A 17809-nucleotide genomic window follows, 5' to 3' on the forward strand; every position below is an offset into this window, starting at 1 on the left:
GAGAGTCTATGAATTTTCATTGAATGCCTACTGGTTGCATAAATGGGGCATGAAGACAATAAGCAAGAATAGTTGTGAGTGTCAACAAGAGAATAGAAGATAATTGGTGCTCTTAAAGAATTTGAAAATCAGGTGTTTTAGGAAGAGATGACTATAATAATAGAAGTAATTGATAGAATATTGAATGCTTGAATTTAATATAACAAAGTAGTTTGATTGGAAGTATAATCAATGGACTGGACAACTGAAGTCTTGTGAAATAAAAAAAAAAACACATTGATGGTGGAGAGGTCAAAATGTTGAATGGAGCTTCCACGTGGATATTGTAGCTACCTAGAAAAATAGCAGATCTTGGACCAGACAAGATGACTGTGTTCCATGATTTTCAGGAAAAAGAAGATTAAAGACATCAATGTTGATGTGGGGATAATATTACAAAAGAATTTAAGCCATTATTGTATCATCAGATCTTAGTCCTTGCCCTGCCAAAATAAGATAATGAGTAGATGAATGAATGAATGAACTGATGATGAATGAGATTCTATGTGTACATCTAGAAAAATGTGAGACCCAGTCAGAGCAATTCTTGTTTGAGAATCATATGGAGGCTCAATATAATGGAGAGAGGGGCTTTCAGAAATTCTCAAAGATATCTTAAAAAAAGATGTTGGAGTCCCCAGGAATTTCCCATACTAGCCTTGAAACTAACTAGTCATTTTCCTGAACCCTATTCCAAGACCTTGCTTTCTGAACCCTCCCACAAGAAAGTCTGCCATGGAAGCACTGATGAGTTTGTCTTTGCCCTGGATCCCAGGAAATGAAGGAGACACTTCTTATAAACTTTTCCCCTACCCATGCATTAGCTGACATAGCCAGTGCTCAGAGGGTACTATTAGAGAAGCCTCTGAGGATGAAACTATCTCTTTACAGGTAGAGTGTTCCACTCTGAGTAGGCCTTTGACACACTCCAAGTGTGCTACAGAGGCTTTGCTTTGCTACAGAGGCCCTGAGGACTATAAATCTGGGATATGAAGATTATTTCACAGAAGGACACCTTTCTGTTTACCAACTTCCTATTATTCGGACATCATTTTTTGTAAGGGTTATGGACATAAATGATTGGAACAGAATTATCAAGAGTAAATGTTATTGCTGTGGATTAAAAACACAAAACAAACAAAAATAATTCCATTAGTGGGTGGAAATGATAATACTAAGCAATATATTTTTTTCTGCTATGGTAATTGAAGGATGCAAAGATAATAAATACAGTAGTTAAGGTGAGCATGAGGGTTGGGTAAAGCGAAAAACTGAGTCATAATTGTGAAAACCTCACTTCCCACTCAAATTGCCTTTGCCTCCACACAGATTGAAAGCAAGTCTCAGAAGTCAGTGTATTTCACTGTTATGGTTTGGATAGGAGATGTACCTTGAAAAGCTCCTGTGTTATTGCAGCAATATTCAGAGGTGAAATGATTAGATTGCGAGAGCTGAGAGCTGCAATCTCATGAGTAGATTAATCAATTAATGGATTAATAATTAAATGGACCAATGTACTGGGTTGTAACTATAGGTATGATTGAAAAAAGTAGATCACTACGGGCATGCCAGGGATTATAGCTTGTCCTTGGCTTCTCTCTCTTGCTCTCTGTCTCTCTATAACTTTCTTTCTCCATCACTTTCTGTTCCATGGCTGCCATGAACTGAGAAGTTTTTTTCCAATACACCCATCTGACATGATATTCTGCCTCATCTCAGGTCTAGAGTAACAGAGCTCTTAGATTATGAATTGAGCCTCTGAAACCATGACTCTGAATTAAATTTTTCCTCCTCTACATTGTTCTTGTCAAGCATTTTGGTCAGAGCAATGAAAACCTAACACACACATTGTAAACTGTCTGTGAATCCCCTAGGATTTTACTAATATGCTGATTTTGACTCAGAGGGTCTAAGAATAGTCCCTAGTCTGCACCTAGAGTAGCAAGGGACAAGGCTCAAGCCAAATCCTAAATGGGCCAGGCCAGGGTGGGAGCCAGATTCCTGATGGGAAACACCCAGCCCTGGGACCCAGGTAAATGATGTTCACAGTCATGGTCACAGCTCAAAGTGGGGATTCCAGGGGCACATCTATAGCACCTCTCTTCCCTTACAGAGTTCTGGACCAGAGGCTTCTCAGTTGGGTAGATGAAGATGGAAGTCCCAGCTCCATTACTGACAACCCCTCATGAGAGGAGTTCGGCCTAGTGAAGCCCCACAGTGGGCTTGCCAGATGGCTCTACCATCTCCTCTCCTGATTTCAGCAGATGAACCCAGACAGGCATTAGTGCAGCTGCCCATTCTCCAGTGCCTTTGGGGTTCCCCCTGAGGGCCAGGCCCCTTTCTGCTTGGCCAAGAGCAGATCACACATTTCCCTGCATCCCGTGGTCAGGCAAGGGGGGAGGCCCTCAGAACAGAGAGGGAGGAGGGTGTGCGCCAGACAGAGGAGCAGGCCTGGCTCCTCCCCTGAAGCCCTGTCTGCTTGAGGGAGAGAAGTGGAGGGCAGAGGAGCATGGCTATGTCTCCTCTCACGTCCCTTGATGTGCTACCATGAAGTCCAGACATGGGGTTGAGGCCGCACTCACACCAACACAGGTTGAATGCAAGCTTGAGAAGCAGCAGCCTTCTGTCACCCTTTCCCTGGCTCTGCCCTGTCCATGTGCTGTCTACTCACCTCACAGTGGCCACAGTGGTCTTGCTGATCAGAATCAGATCCTGTCAGAGCTCTGCTCAAGAACTTCCAATGGCTTCCCTCTAGAGCTGCAATGACACCTGCATCCCTCACAGTGGTGTGGAAGCCACGTGTGGTCTGGTCTCTGCTCACTCCACTCTAGCTACCTGGGCCTACTCACCTAGACTCGGGTCTCAGGTCAAGTGTCAAACCCTCAAACTGCCATGGGCACACTCCCCCAAATGCCACTTTCCTTCATTACCTTTATTCCCACTCTCCTTTGTCGATGGCATTTTTCATTGCAAATTCTCTTCTGCCTATTGAAATTCAACTACAAATCTTACAGACAACTCCTCCTAGGAGGTGAATCATTTTTTGCAACATTTATCTGTCTCTCTACAGGTTTACTGGACCTATCCAAACCCTAGTCACCCTTCCCTGGGGTCTTACCACTACAATAGTCTGTCAGTTTATATCATTCCAAAATTTAGATATTGAAATCTAATGCCAAATGCAATAGTATTAAGAGGTAGAACCTTTAGTAGATTATTGATATTAGTGTTCTTATAATGAGGGAACAAAAGAGCTTATTTACCCCTTCTGCCATGTAAGGACATAGCAACAAGGTACATAGATACTGGACCATCTGGTACCTTCACCTTTTACCTTCAAGCCTCCAGTACTGTGGCCAATAAATTTCTGTTGTGTATGAATTACCCAGACTAGTTACGGCATCTCAAGTGGACTAAGACACCACTCCTTTGCCAAATTCTTCTCCTATTTGTCTGTGGAGACCTTCCCTGAATCATATCTCTTACCTGGGATATAGTGACTATCTGAGGATTTCATTCGTCATGTGCAGGCCCCTACACAGGCAGTTCCCAAGGCCAGAGAGAGAGCTAAAATTGCTTTTACAAGATCAAATAGCTTGTTATAGGCAGTGTTTATCCTCCAGCTCAACTCTTTTGTCTCTAACTGCATATCTTGGATATCTCACAAGGTCTTGAGACTCAACCAGGCCAAAACCAAACTTTTGATTCTCTACCACCCCTGTCATCTCATCTTCTTACACCAAAATGAGCTCTCTTAGTGTGGGCCCATCCAGTGTATTTCAAGTGGGAAGGTGTACCTAGATAATGTTTCTACTTCATCTCTAAAGCAGCTGACTAGAGCCTTGTGTATCTGGAGCTCCTTGGTGGGTTGCCCTTCCCTTCCTTCCATTTTCCCTTCTGTTTACCACAGTGCCGAGTTTCTGTTCTCGCAACTAAAAGGCTCAGGGGTCACTCCAGTTGAACTGGGCTAAATGGGCAGTGCAAAATAACCACACAAGAGACACAAATACCTTTTTTTGGTGGGGGGGTCGCTGTGATGGCTCCTCTGACCTTAAGGGTCCGCAGAAAGAGAGAGCGAGAGCACGCGCTGACCCCTTTTATTGAGGAGAAGCTATTCAAATGAGGCAAGGTGTCAGGTTTCAGGGGGCTGAGTCTATCTTCATGATGTCCACTGTCAGCAGGTTGACTGACACCTGGGTAGGCCACACCCAAGGGCACAGTAAGAGGAGGGGACACACACAAGGCACTTCCATGGAAGATTCTATCCTAAACAGGGCAAGGGGTTAGATTACAAAGGAACAGGTGAGCGTAACTTCACCCATGGGGCTGTAGCAAGACACACCCATGCAGGAGACACTGACCCTCGCACCCAAGAAGGGTGCCACATTTTTGTGACTGAGAGCCTCAGCACCCAGCCAGGGAGTGTAACTCAGTCACGTGTAAGGTTGGCCTCCCACACCACAGTGTATTATGTGACTATTATTCTGTTTTAGTTTGTCATCCATATTGAGAATAACTTCCCCCTTTCAGTGAATGCAAACATAAACCTGCACATTCTCCTTCAAATCCATTTTCTCATATTTTCACATCTCCCTCACTTCTCACCCCTCAGCCATCAGCAAGTGTAGTTATCTGTCTCCAAATCTTATATCACATCCATCCATTTTTCTCTGACTTTAATACTCAGAGCCCAATCCAAACCACCATCATGACCTCTCCTGTAACATGAGTGACTACTTCTATGTCTGTTTCCTCCCCAGTGACACTGCTGCCAGGCTGCTCTTTTGTTCACACGGTAGAAGTAATAAGGTTTAGAGAAATTTGCCCTTCTCCAGAAAACAAGATGACTGCATTATATGCTGATACTTTGTTTGTTGTTACCAACCATCCATGTGATTTTGGAAAGTTCCTGCCCCTGTTTTGGTCTTACTATCATCACATCTGCAATGGGAATGGGGATGATAAGCCAGTCTCAGCACTGTTACCTTGAACATTCCCTGGAATGTTTCCCAAGCTTCTTTCCAAAGTGCTGCTCTATTTCTGCTAAGTAACCTGTCTAAGGCTCTCAGTATGACTTAAAAGTCAGTTTACTATGGATAAAAGGCTTTATTCAAGGGTTATAATAATTGGCTTCAACTGGCAAAGCAAATGGCTTGACCTCAGATGCCATGGAAGCTTGTATGTGCCTCATTCAAACACCAAGTCAGTAATATAAGGGAGAGAAGTGCTTATGCTAAATGCTGCCCTATTTCTAAGACTCCCAACAGTTTCATTGAGTTAGTTCTCTCACACTCTCATTGCTACACAGTGACCTAACTGGCAGTGATGATTTCTCCTACCCTTGCTATGTTTCTTTCTCTGGGTTACAGCTGGACTCCTGAATGGTGCCATCATTCCTAGAACCAGGGCTTTAACTACCAATAGTTATTTTCCCTGACAATTGTGAATGGTATGTTATAGATTGTAAGTTACATATTAAAAGTATTATTTATGTAAATTGTTTTGACAATTTATTTTGCTCTTTTTAGCAAAATTAAGGAGACTGCTAACTCACAGTAATAGTAGCTTTAAACACAATTAAAATGCTTTTTAGTAAGTATTAAAAGTTATCATAAACAAAAGAACTAATAACATAGTAAAGAATTAAACAGATGAAAATTGAAGTGGGAAACTAAATTTAAGCAAGCATGGAAGCTACCATTTACCAGGTGTATTTCAAAACCCCAGATTTGTGAATTCATTAGGTTTTTGGGTCTCCTGAGTTGAAAAAATGGAAAACAAATCTCAGTGTCTGAACAAAATGCAAACTGTAAAAACAGACCCCTTAAAACAACAACCTGGGACCATCAAATGATGAGAGTATTGAATAAGGACAAACTTATAGTAAATTAACCCAATTTTGGTCTTGAAGCCATGGTAGTAATAAAGCCAAGGTAGTCAAACAAATATCATCTTGAACTTGGATGAAGGTTGTTCCAGATTAGAAGAATCCCTGGTAGTCCCACAGAAGCAAATGCTAATATTCTGTGAAGAAAAATCACATTAATCTTAGGTTTTGTTACTGTTACAATGAAAAATAACCAGGCATACATAACTGGGCATGCATGTAAACTCAGCACAATCAGTAAGAACAAAAACAACAAATATAAAAACTGTGGAAAATGGCAAAAGACACAGACTTCAAAAACTTAATAGTCAGACATAGATTCTTAAATAATAAAACATTGTAAAGTAAAATAAACACATAAATAATTGCAAATTAGAGAAATTTTATATATCAATTCCCAATTATACTATATATTTATCTATTTATATTCATATATCTCTAAATGAGGAACTAAATATATAAGTTTAAGAGTAGATTATACTTACAGGAAGGAATAATTGGTAAAATAAGAAATAGAGAAGAAATTATCCAGAATGCAATAAGAAGTTATGAAAATCTAGAAAATGCAGATAAGAGAGATAAAGACAAAATGGACACAATAAAGAGCTTTAACCTACATTTAATTCAAATCTCATGAGTGTATAAAGGAGAGAGAACATTGGGCAGAAGCAATATTTGAGGGGACAGTGGCAGATATATTTCCAAAACTGAAGAATTGCACCAATCCACTGTTTTAGCAAGCCCCTTGCCCACCCTCAATCCCACTGGTAAAAAATAGGAAATAAAAAATCAGAAATATCATCATAGAACTCTAAAACAAAGGGAATAATTAACAGTGCCACAATGACCCATATGTTTCAAAGGGTATATTAACAGCTAACTTCACAACAGCAAAAATGGGAACCAGAAAACAATGAAATTATATCATCTAAATAGTGAGGGAAAATGCCAACCCAGAATTCTATACCCATTGAACATATCATTGAAGAATGAAGGCAAAACTAAGTAGTAGGAGATGTGATGATGGAAAAGAGAGCTTGGAGAGTAGAATGATATGGGCACTAGCTAAGGAATGCCAGCAGCCCTAAAACCTGGAAAAGAAATTAATGTATTTTCCCCTGAAGTCTCTAGAAGGAGTCAGTCCTGCCAACACTGGGATTTTATTTTTTTCAAACCAAGAAAATATGTAATATATTCTTATTACAGACAAAAACATAGTATCTCGACTTAAATCAATTGCTACAAATCATGCAAAATAACAATCCTTTGTGAAAGGAGACATATCAGTCACTTACAAATGACAAAAATAACCAATGATCCTATGAAAGAAAGCTCATCCTTAGAAATAATGAAAATGATTCTAGACAGATTTCCTATTAAACTTATAACTTTAAAATTATTAAAATTAATAGGATTGAATTAACAAGTACCTTTATTTTTAGCTGATGATATTTTATTTTATTTCTTTAAGATTAATTTATGATTTTCAGAAATATAGGAGAAAATGTTTAAAATCATTATGTTTTAAATCATCATGTTAATTTGTAACAACAGAAGTAGGTTTTATGTTTCTTCTTTCCTTGGTTGGAGATTTGTTCTGATAGAATATACTTTGACAGAGTTGAAAACATATCCACATATCTTACATTATTTTGTGTAAATTCTATCATTTTGACTTTAATCTACCTATTTTCTGCAACCTATCCTCCAGATTATTCTATCTTGAACTATATCTAACCTGCAATTTTAACTCATATTTAAGCTTTTATTTTTGTGTAATCTGTAGTTATAACTCATCTTTAAGTATTTAACTTTACCTTTTAAAATTTCTAAATTGAAAAAAAAAATACCGCAGGATCCTGATTAGGTTAGCTTTATGGTAAGTCTTAAAATCAACTAGTGTGAGTCTTCTGTATTGTTTTTCAAAATTACTTTGATTTTCTAGTTACTGTTTGTTTTGCTTTTTAAAAAAAATATTTATATTTTACTTGTAGTTGGGCACAATACCTTTATTTTATTTATTTATTTATTTATTTATTTATGGTGCTGAGGATTGAACCCAGGGCCTCGCATGTGCTAGTCAAGCACTCAACCACTGAGCCACAATCCTAGCCCTATTTTGGTGTGTTTTATTTTTCCATAATCAGTTCACAGATTTCTACTTAAAATATCCAAAACCCTTCTGGTGTTTTTATCAAGATTACACAAAATATATAAATAACTCTGAGTTTTTTATTTATTCTAATTTCTTATATATGACAGTAGAATGCAATTGAATTCATGTTTCACATATATAACACAATTTTTCATGTCTCTGGTTGTACGCAAAGTAGAGTCACACCATTTGTTTCTTCATACAATTTATCATGAATTGATGTTGATTTTGTCAACTACTTTTCTGCATTTATTATCTTTATTGTTTTTCTTGTTTATCCATCATGAATAGATTTAGAACCATTCAGGTTATCTATTTCTTCTTGAATGAATTTTAACAGTTTATGTCCTTCAAATAATTTGTCTTTTTCCTCATTTACCAAGATTTCTTATATAAATTTGATTATATGAAGCACTTATTATTCAATCTATTGATAATTTACATACCACAAATTTCACCTATTTCAAGTGTATAATCCAATGTTTTTCAGTAAACTTATGAAGTTTACAATCAACTTTAGAACATTTACATAACCCCCCAAAAATCTTCATGCCCATTTGCCATCAATATCCAGTCCCATTTCCAGAGTCAGGCAAATACTAACCTATTTTTTGTTTCAATTGATTTCTCTTTTTTGGATATTTTGCATATATGAAGTTATACAATATATAGTGTCTCTTTGGCTTATATCAACTACCACAGATTTCTTTAGTTTTATCCATTTTATAATCCAATAGTATCCCTCCTTTATCATCTTTTAAAATTTCATATGGTCTGAATGTATTAATAATCATTTTTTTTCTTTCCTCATGTTCTAAATTGTGTGCTATAGCTTGGATATAGATTTTCCTCATAGGCATGTGTTAAAGGCCTAGTCTCCAACCCATGGGGCTGTTGGGAGATGGTGGAACCTTTAAAATGTGGGGCCCAGTTAGAAGTCACCCCATAATATAAAGGCATGCCCTTGCAGGCATGTACTGAGGCCCTGGAGCTTTCTCTTCTTTCTTTTTTGCTTCCAGGCCATGATGTTGGGGCTTCTGCCATGTTATCCTACCATAGGCCCAAATGCAACATGATCAAGCAACCTTGATTGAACCTCTGAAACCACAAGCTAAAATAAACCTTTATCTTCATAAGCTTATTGTCTCATGCATTTGTTATAGTAATGGAAATCTAACATATAATGTATTTTCTCTATCTCTGTCTAGCAAGAGGTTTATCAATTTTCTTAAATTCACAAAAACAGGATAAGCTGGGTATGGTGGCACATGCCTGTAATCCCAGCGACTCAGAAGGCTGAAGCAGGAGGATGCAAGTTTGAAGCCAACCTCAGGAATTTAGTGAGGCCCTAAGATAAGAAATTTAGCAAGACCCTGTCTCAAAAAAAGTATAATTTCATTGTTTTATCTGTATTATTTCAATGTTCTCAATGTCACTGATTTTTTTAATCTTTATTATTCGATCTATGGGTCAGGTATGTTGTAGATTGTCTCTAAGTTTGGATTTGAGTAACATTTTTCTCATTATGAGACTGGGATTACATTTTTTTTTATTTTTGGAGAAGAATCAGGGAAAGTGCCATCTTCATCCCATCATATTCTACTTCTTAACTGATTTTTGATGTGATAAATGTATAATAATTTCCAGATATTTATGCATACATTTCATTCACATTTTTGTATATGTGCAGCTCTTCACTGCATATACTTTTAAATGGTAAAATGAAATGGTAATGAAGAAAATAAATCATAGGTCACTGCTTTCAACTCAGGGACCATTGACACCTTCAGAGAAGTTTCTTTCACTGGAAATCTAACTTTCACCACTACAAGGTTTCTCCTTTTTGATCATTTTTTAAAACTACTTAATATTTTCACTATTTTAATACTTCCAACCTCTTCCTGTTGTTCCACCAGCCTACTAATTCCTGCAATTTCTGCCCCCATGATCACTGTTATTCATGGTACATATGTACCAATAACAAAATTTAATTTATAAAGTAGTCACAGAAATAGATTAACAACAATAACAAATAAAATAGAACAATACTAAAAATACTATAATAAAAGTCTTCTTTCTCAAAATATTATATTGTACTAGATGTTTGGACTGTCATTAAACACAGGTAACTGAAACTGTGGAGTGTGAAACTGTGGATAAAGGTGAATACTATACAGAGTAAAAAAATCATTATAAGAAATTCTCTTATTTCTGTGCCATATCTTTCCCTTGATTTATAAAGAAACTGTAAATAAGAGTGGTTCCTGAAAGCAGCCAAAAAGTTTTGAGGATTGGTTTGATTGTGTCCTTGGGATAAAATATGCTGCTCAGCTCCAAGACTATGCAACATAGATGTTAGTAATCCACATATTGCTTTTGGTTAATTGTGATGAGATGCTTGTTGACATATGTGTTCTGGAACCCAAACTACTGCTATACTGACTGTTATGAGAGTAATTATGACCACAAAGACTGTGGGGTTGAATGAACTCTTAAATATAATGGCGCTTGTCCAGAATGAAAATGGCAAATTCATATCTATAAACTTTCAGCTCAAATTATTCAAATAACCAGATTATTGCTGTGTTGGCCCTAAACTAATTTATTTTTATAACCATAGGCCCAAAACTTCTGAAAATAAAGCACAAAATTTAATTGTGCAGGTTGTATAATTACAGTATAAGTTAAATTTAACAACCTCTCCATGATTTCAGGCTAATAATACTTTTAAAATCTTCATTTAACTAATTATTTGCCTGTGTACAATATGAATATCTTGGAGAATAACTGTCAATTATTATTATCTTAATTAGGTGATGACTCCAAATCTAATTGCTATTGCAGATACAGTACCTTTACTGGAGCAAATCAACCCAGCTCCTGGCATTTTATGTTCATCTACTGACCTTTACAATGCTTTCTCTCCATGCCAACTTGTAAAAAGTTTGCTCTACTTGAAAGGGTCAATAGTATGTTTTCAAAATCTTTCCTCAGGACTACATCAATTCTGCTTTTCTAAAATATAGAAACTAGAAATTTCAATTGCCTTGACATTCCATGCTACACAGTGCTCTACTATATTGACAAATCATGCTGATTATATATTATGATCAGGAAGTATCGAGAATATTATGTACTTTAGATATATTAGTAAGACATAAGTGAAACAGAGGGTAAGAGAAACAAAAAAAAATGACAATTCAGAGGTCTACCACATCAGGGAAGTTTTGGGGAGTCCATTGATTTGTAGCATCTTGAGAATCTCTCCAAGGGGAATAATCAAATCACTGCGTTTTTTTTTTTTTAACCACCAACAAATGAAAGAGATGTTAGTTTTATGTCCTATTCTTTTCTGAGGCAATATATACTACATTTGAGAATAGTGATTATACCATTTACTAAGCATCACATGTTATCAGTATTGAATGAGGGGCAGAGCAAGAGAAGACTCTTCAGCAGCTCCAAATATTTCACTCCTCTGACCTTATAATGTAGATGTTTTATGGAACATTTCGGAAACAAAAATAAGAAAACCACATACCAGCTCTCTAGGGCTTTGGAGTAAATCTGTGTTCTGTTTTTTTTTTTTTTTTTTTTTGGTTTTGTTTTGTTTTGTTTTTTTGGCTGAGGATAACTTTTCTTTTGAGAAACATTTTCTGGATTTCCTGTGGGACTTAGCATAGAATGAATTCCAGATCAGATGATCATGCATCTCACTTTCTATCATGAACTAGATATTATTTGTCCTGGCAAGTCATGAAGTTGGGCATGCAAAGTTATCATCAGGTAGAATGACATATAACATGTAAAGTTGGAGCAGGTCTAGAAAACACAGGTAATTTGCATGAACAGATGGCTCAGAATGATGCCTACTATATGAGATCCTCTAATTCTCTGTCTGTATACTATTGGGATAAACAACCTGAAATGATGGGGTTCTATTTTGCAGGATATGATATATACTTTGAATAAGAGACCAGTTGTGTGAGTTTGCTTGGGCTGCCATAATAAAATACCATACAGTGGTGATTAAAACAACCAAAATTTATTTTCTCATAGCTATAGATGCCAAAACATCTAAAATCAAGACTCCAGCAGGGTTCAATTTCTGGTGAGGGCCTACTTGCTGGCTTGCAGAAACCTACCTTCCTTCGTACTGTGTCCTCAGATGGCAAAGGGAGAAATTTCTAGTATTTCTTCCTTTTTTCCTGAATTCATGCTGATATTTAATTAAGGCAAATAATAACAACAAAACTGAGACATGAAGAACTTCGTAGTTTGTAAACTGGAGAATATGTCTGAGCTTTGGAAACAAAAGTTTAACTTAGGGTTTAACTACTTGTACCGTCATTTACTTATTGTGTTGTGATGGGCAAGTCACTATCATTTCTTGATTTTCTTTATTGAGAAACAAGGGTAAATAGTTTTTGTTCTGGTAATCATACAACTTGAGTAAAATATGTGACACCATCATCACATGGGCTTGCAATAATAGCTCTTCTTTGGGTTGATAATGGTGTTAGCCTGACCTTTCTTTCAAAAACTTTTTTTGTTAGTGCATTATAGCTAACACCAGTTCTAGCAGCTCGGGGCTCCATCCATATGACCTCATTTAACATTAATCACATCTTTAAAGGCCTTATCTTTAATATAGTTACATGGGGGATTAGGGATTTAGCATATGTGTTTTAGGATGATATATTTTAGTTCATAGCACTAGGGTATGCCACTGAATATCTTACAGTCAGATATGTGTGTAAATCAAAGGGTGGAAGAGAGGACCCCCTGTTACTATTAAATCTATATTTATGGACTCTTTTTTTTTCATTGGCCTCTACAATTCAGAACATTCTGGTTTGGATGTATTGATTCCTGAAAGAAGAATGTATCATGAGGATTGCAGCAACAACAAAAACACTCAATTATTCAATTGAATTGTAATGTGAGGCAACTACGTGATCATTTTGGGCTCTTCATTCTACTGAACAAACAGGCAAAGAAGAAGCCAAGTGCAATGACACATGCCTGTAATCCCAGTGACTCAGGAGGCTGAGGCAGGAGGATCATGAGTTCAAAGCCAGCCTCAGCAAAAGTGAGGCCCTAAGCAACTCAGTGAGACCCTGTCTCTAAAGAAAATACAAAATAGGGCTGGGGATGTGGCTCAGTGGTCGAGTGCCCCTGAGTTCAATGCCCAAGACCCCCCAAAAATGATGCCAAGAGGATTATTATATTGGCTGTAGTGATCAATCCGTATTACCAAGGGGGATTGGGTTGTTGCTATATGATGAGGGCAGAAAGCAATATTTCTGGAACCTAGGAGGTTGTCTGGTACTATTTAAAAATACTTTTATGCCTCCAAATGAAACTTCATGGGTAGTGATAGCAACCAAACCACAGAAGGACCATTAATTCTTCAGATCCTTCAGGAATGAAGATCTAGGTCAAATTACTATATGTCTATATCTATATATCTACATATCTTCAATTGAGGTCATAACTGAGAATAAGGGAATGTGGAATGATAAGGGGAAAAAATAAATTTTAAAAAAATGTCTCTAGTCTCATGGCCAGGTATGGAAAATATGATTACAACAGCTATTCATTTTTTCCCTTTCTTTTCTCATTCCCTGTATTATTTAGTATGTTTAGTTGGGGATTCACTTTAACATTTAAACTTTCTACAAAATAATATTAAATATTGTGACTGAATTTAAAAGATGGATCATGTGATCGTTTCCCAGAAATAAATTCAAGAATTTGGGAATCTTTATACTTCTTTACTTTGAAAAATTGGTGTGGATGTCTTCTTTTGTATAAAGCACAGTCGGATATTATCAGGCAGACACATAAATTTTTTTATTCCATAAAACAAGAAATCTTTACTTCTGATGCATAATTCTGGGCCTGAGACACTAAAAATAACATGTATGCTTTGTCAGTAAAGGTTCCTAAATGAAGCTCATAAGTCTGAAAGTGGGAGATGGGACTTCCTCCTTCTTGCCTGATTCCTATGGATTTCTGTTCTGCTGCTTCCTCCAGTGAACAAACATCACCCTAGCAACGTTGGACAGCAACTATTCTTTTTTGTAGAACAGTTGAATCCAGATTGCACTGTTTCAAGCATTTGCATAACCACCATCATCCTGCCCTCTTAAAGGCATCATAATCAGTCTTTCTGAGATGTCTGAGTTTTGTCCCCACAATCCCCTCTTTTGAGCTCAAGGACAAGAGCACTAGCTGTTGGTGCACATTCCTAGAAGTTTAAGTTGTAGTTCTGGGCAGAACCAAGCTGATGGAGATCACTTTTCAGAAATCTGCGTTTAAGCAACAAGGGGAAAACTTCTGAAAGTTTCTAAGTTTTAATAATTTTAATTTCTTTCTTTTTCTTCCACTCTTCCATCCTCTAGTTACTACCTCCATAACAGCTTAGAATTTCCTTTTACCCTTTCAGCTACCTGATTAGGTTTATTAGGTAACATTCTCTCTGTAAAAACTAATTTGATTCCTGTCTTGTAATTACACATGACGTATATATTAGTCAACAGCACTGCCATACTTCTTGTATTTACCACATCTCTTTATTGCATTAATAAGCCATGTTAAACAACAGACCTATGTAAGTGCACTCTGTGATGGACTCTTGTCAAAGCATTTCTCAGAACACATCCACATTGTAAAGTGATATAAGACTACATATTAATGCAGGATTCTAATAGGAGTAAGAGAGAAATGGATATCACCCAGAAATCTTAGTCTTGGAATTGGGTACATAAATGAACGACCCTTTGAATTTACACTTTTTTGGGGGTGGGCCTGAGTGCTTCTTCAATTGTAAAAGTGTTCCTTTTTCTCCACAGCTTCTCTGTCATTTAGTAATTTGTATTTTTGATGGCTGCCATTCGTACTGGTGTGAGATGAAACCTCAATGCAAATTTTATTTGCATTTCCCTAATTGATAAAGATGCTGAACATTGTTTCATATACTTGTTGGCCATTTGTAGTTCTTCTTTTGAGAAATATCCATTTAGTTCATTTTCCCATTTATTAATTGGGGTTCTTTATGGTGAAAACTTTTTGAGATATTTATATATTTGGTTATTAATCCTGTTAGAACAGCTAGCAATTTAATTAATTTCCTTTGTCTTTATATAAGCCTGAGTGAAATTCTATCATTTGCAACTAAGAACAATGAATTATATTCTTCTATTCTCTGTTAGTCCATTCTATAACTCTGCTTCCTATTCAACCGATCACAAGGCTCAGAAGGCTAACAGAAGGGTTAATTGGGCTTTCTATTTCAGTCTGAAGTTCCAATTATACCTTGGAACATAAGTTCCCACATCTGTCTTGCAGGTCTCACACATGCGCAGCTGATTCATCTAAAACCCAGGGGCCAGTCCTCCATCTAAATCCCATGAGAGGCTCCCTAATGATGGTTTGCCTGAACTTTATAATCCTATCAGATACCCTGGGTGAGTCATAAAGCTAGTCAAAGAAGGAGCCCAGAATTAAAAATTGCAGTTTCCAGTCATATTCAGAGTAGGGCAGAAAGAAGTATGAAGAGCCCTGGTCTAGAAGGTGTAGTTGGGGTTGAAGAAGGAGATACAGTCCTGGTTTGGCATGGTCACTCATTTACTCTCTGATCCTTGCTAGGTACTTACTTACTCTGAACCTTCCAGTTCCCATTTGTTCAACTATGAGATTGAAGTAGCTGATCAATCTACAACCCCTACTCAATCTCTTTTCTCATTAATTTGGCTATGAGGGTTTGACTGGAGAACAACTGAATCTAAGAATAAGGTCAAAATATTTAATTTGGGTATTAAATTTCATAAAGCCCTTACATATTTGGGCTTTCATTTTTGTGTTATGTTGCTGATGAGATAATTGGTGAGCACAGCATTTTCTCCAGGAGTGTTCTGCTGCTTCAATCTCGGGAAGTAGTTGTGATAATTGATGAAAAGAAAGTGTCTGTCCTATGTAAAGAAAGAAGGAAGAATAGAATGCTAGCAAAGTATATCTTATCTGACACGATGAAAGTTAGTTATGATCAATGCTACTGGCAATTAGAATGAAATCTTGCCAAGAAAGAATTCGGTTTGGGGAGATAGTTGCCCTCTCAGGGCTGATGTGGGCCCCAAGTTGCCCTACCAGAAGGGAAGGTTGTGAAAGTTTTGAGACTGTTATGTTTCTCACTGGAAAAAGCAAACTAGATATCTATCACCAGCCCATCTCCTACATTCATACTTGTGCATGTTTATGCACATATATGCTCACATGTGAACATGTGCTGACACATAATCCCTCAAAGCCAGCACAGAGCCTGGCAGAGGTAGGTGCATGTTGCCTGAAGTAGGAAAATGAACAATGGTTAAAGTGTGTCAACATTGTCTGAATTGACAATGTAACTAATTACCAGCTTCTGGACAGCCCTTGATCCCTCCAACAAGTTTGTCCATAGCAGATCCAGCCAAGTGCAGTAAGAGTTTCCTCTTCTCCACTCTCTTGGAAGGCTCTTACCTGTATGAATGCTCCAGGAAAACTGAGGATGGTAGGATTTTTTTTTTAAGTGTAAAAGTTTGAACCTAGGGAGGAAGAGTGGCAGAGAGGGTGGAGGATGCAAAAGCAGCAAGTTGGCATGATACAGAAATTGGCAAAATCAAGAGTAGAGTGGGGCTAGCAGGAGAAGCTTGAGTGGAGCATGAAGAATTTTTATCACTTGAAGTGATCTGAGGCCAAAGAAATAGCAAATCATAATTTTCAACATAACATATGTCAATGAAGAGAGAAATTCTCAGGAGAAATCAATCAACAAAGAATTCTTAACTGCACAATTTCTAGTCACCAGTTTGATTCACAGGCATTCTCCCATGTATGTATCCTCTCCTGCTTCCTCACTTTCCCTTATATCCTGGTCATCTGTAAAAGACATTGCTAACAGTTATTAAGTGCTTACCATGAGCAACTTACACACATTTATTTACTACTTATTCTCATATCCCTAGGATATAGGTGCTGTTGTCATCATTCTTTTTCACAAATGAAGAAACTTAGGTGAAGATTGGTTAGGTAAGTTATACAAGATAATTCTGTTGATAAGTGGCTGAACTAAAACCTGAACCTGGGCAGGCTAACTCCAGCAAACTCTTACACCCTATACCAAACATATTTTACTTACTGAACACAGTGACTAGAAACTTTGTAAAGTTAGCAGAAGCTAACTTCATGCATAATATCAAAGGCAGGCATCTAAGATATTCCATTTACTGGGACCTTGCGGTTAACTTAAGGAACTATCAACCCCTCATTCCATATCTCCTTATATTTACTTCCTGCCTTATTTTTCAGCCACCAGCATTTAAAGAATGAAGTCTTCCAGTCTCTTTCCTTTACCAGAGCCTGGCCTTAGGCTGGGTACTGGCATATGATTGTAAGGCATTCAATTTTCTCTAGGGGTTCCCCTTACCCACAATAACATCTTTCCAGGGACCATCTCTGGGTGTGTGAGAATTGAGGCTTATTTTTTCATGGATGAATGGGATCTAGCAGAAAATAGAAAGATGGATGAAGTGCTAGTATGTCTGGCAGCCAGAGATGGATGGGCAGAAGCAAGGAGGAGAAGAACACAGAAAGAAAGAGTGCTTACTACTAGTGAATGGCCACCAAAACCCTCTACTGGTGTAAGGATTTTCTTTCAGTATCATGGGAGAGGTACTCAATAACACAGA

Source organism: Marmota marmota, unplaced genomic scaffold (assembly GCF_001458135.2).
Source record: "Marmota marmota marmota unplaced genomic scaffold, marMar, whole genome shotgun sequence".
Lineage (NCBI taxonomy): Eukaryota > Metazoa > Chordata > Mammalia > Rodentia > Sciuridae > Marmota > Marmota marmota.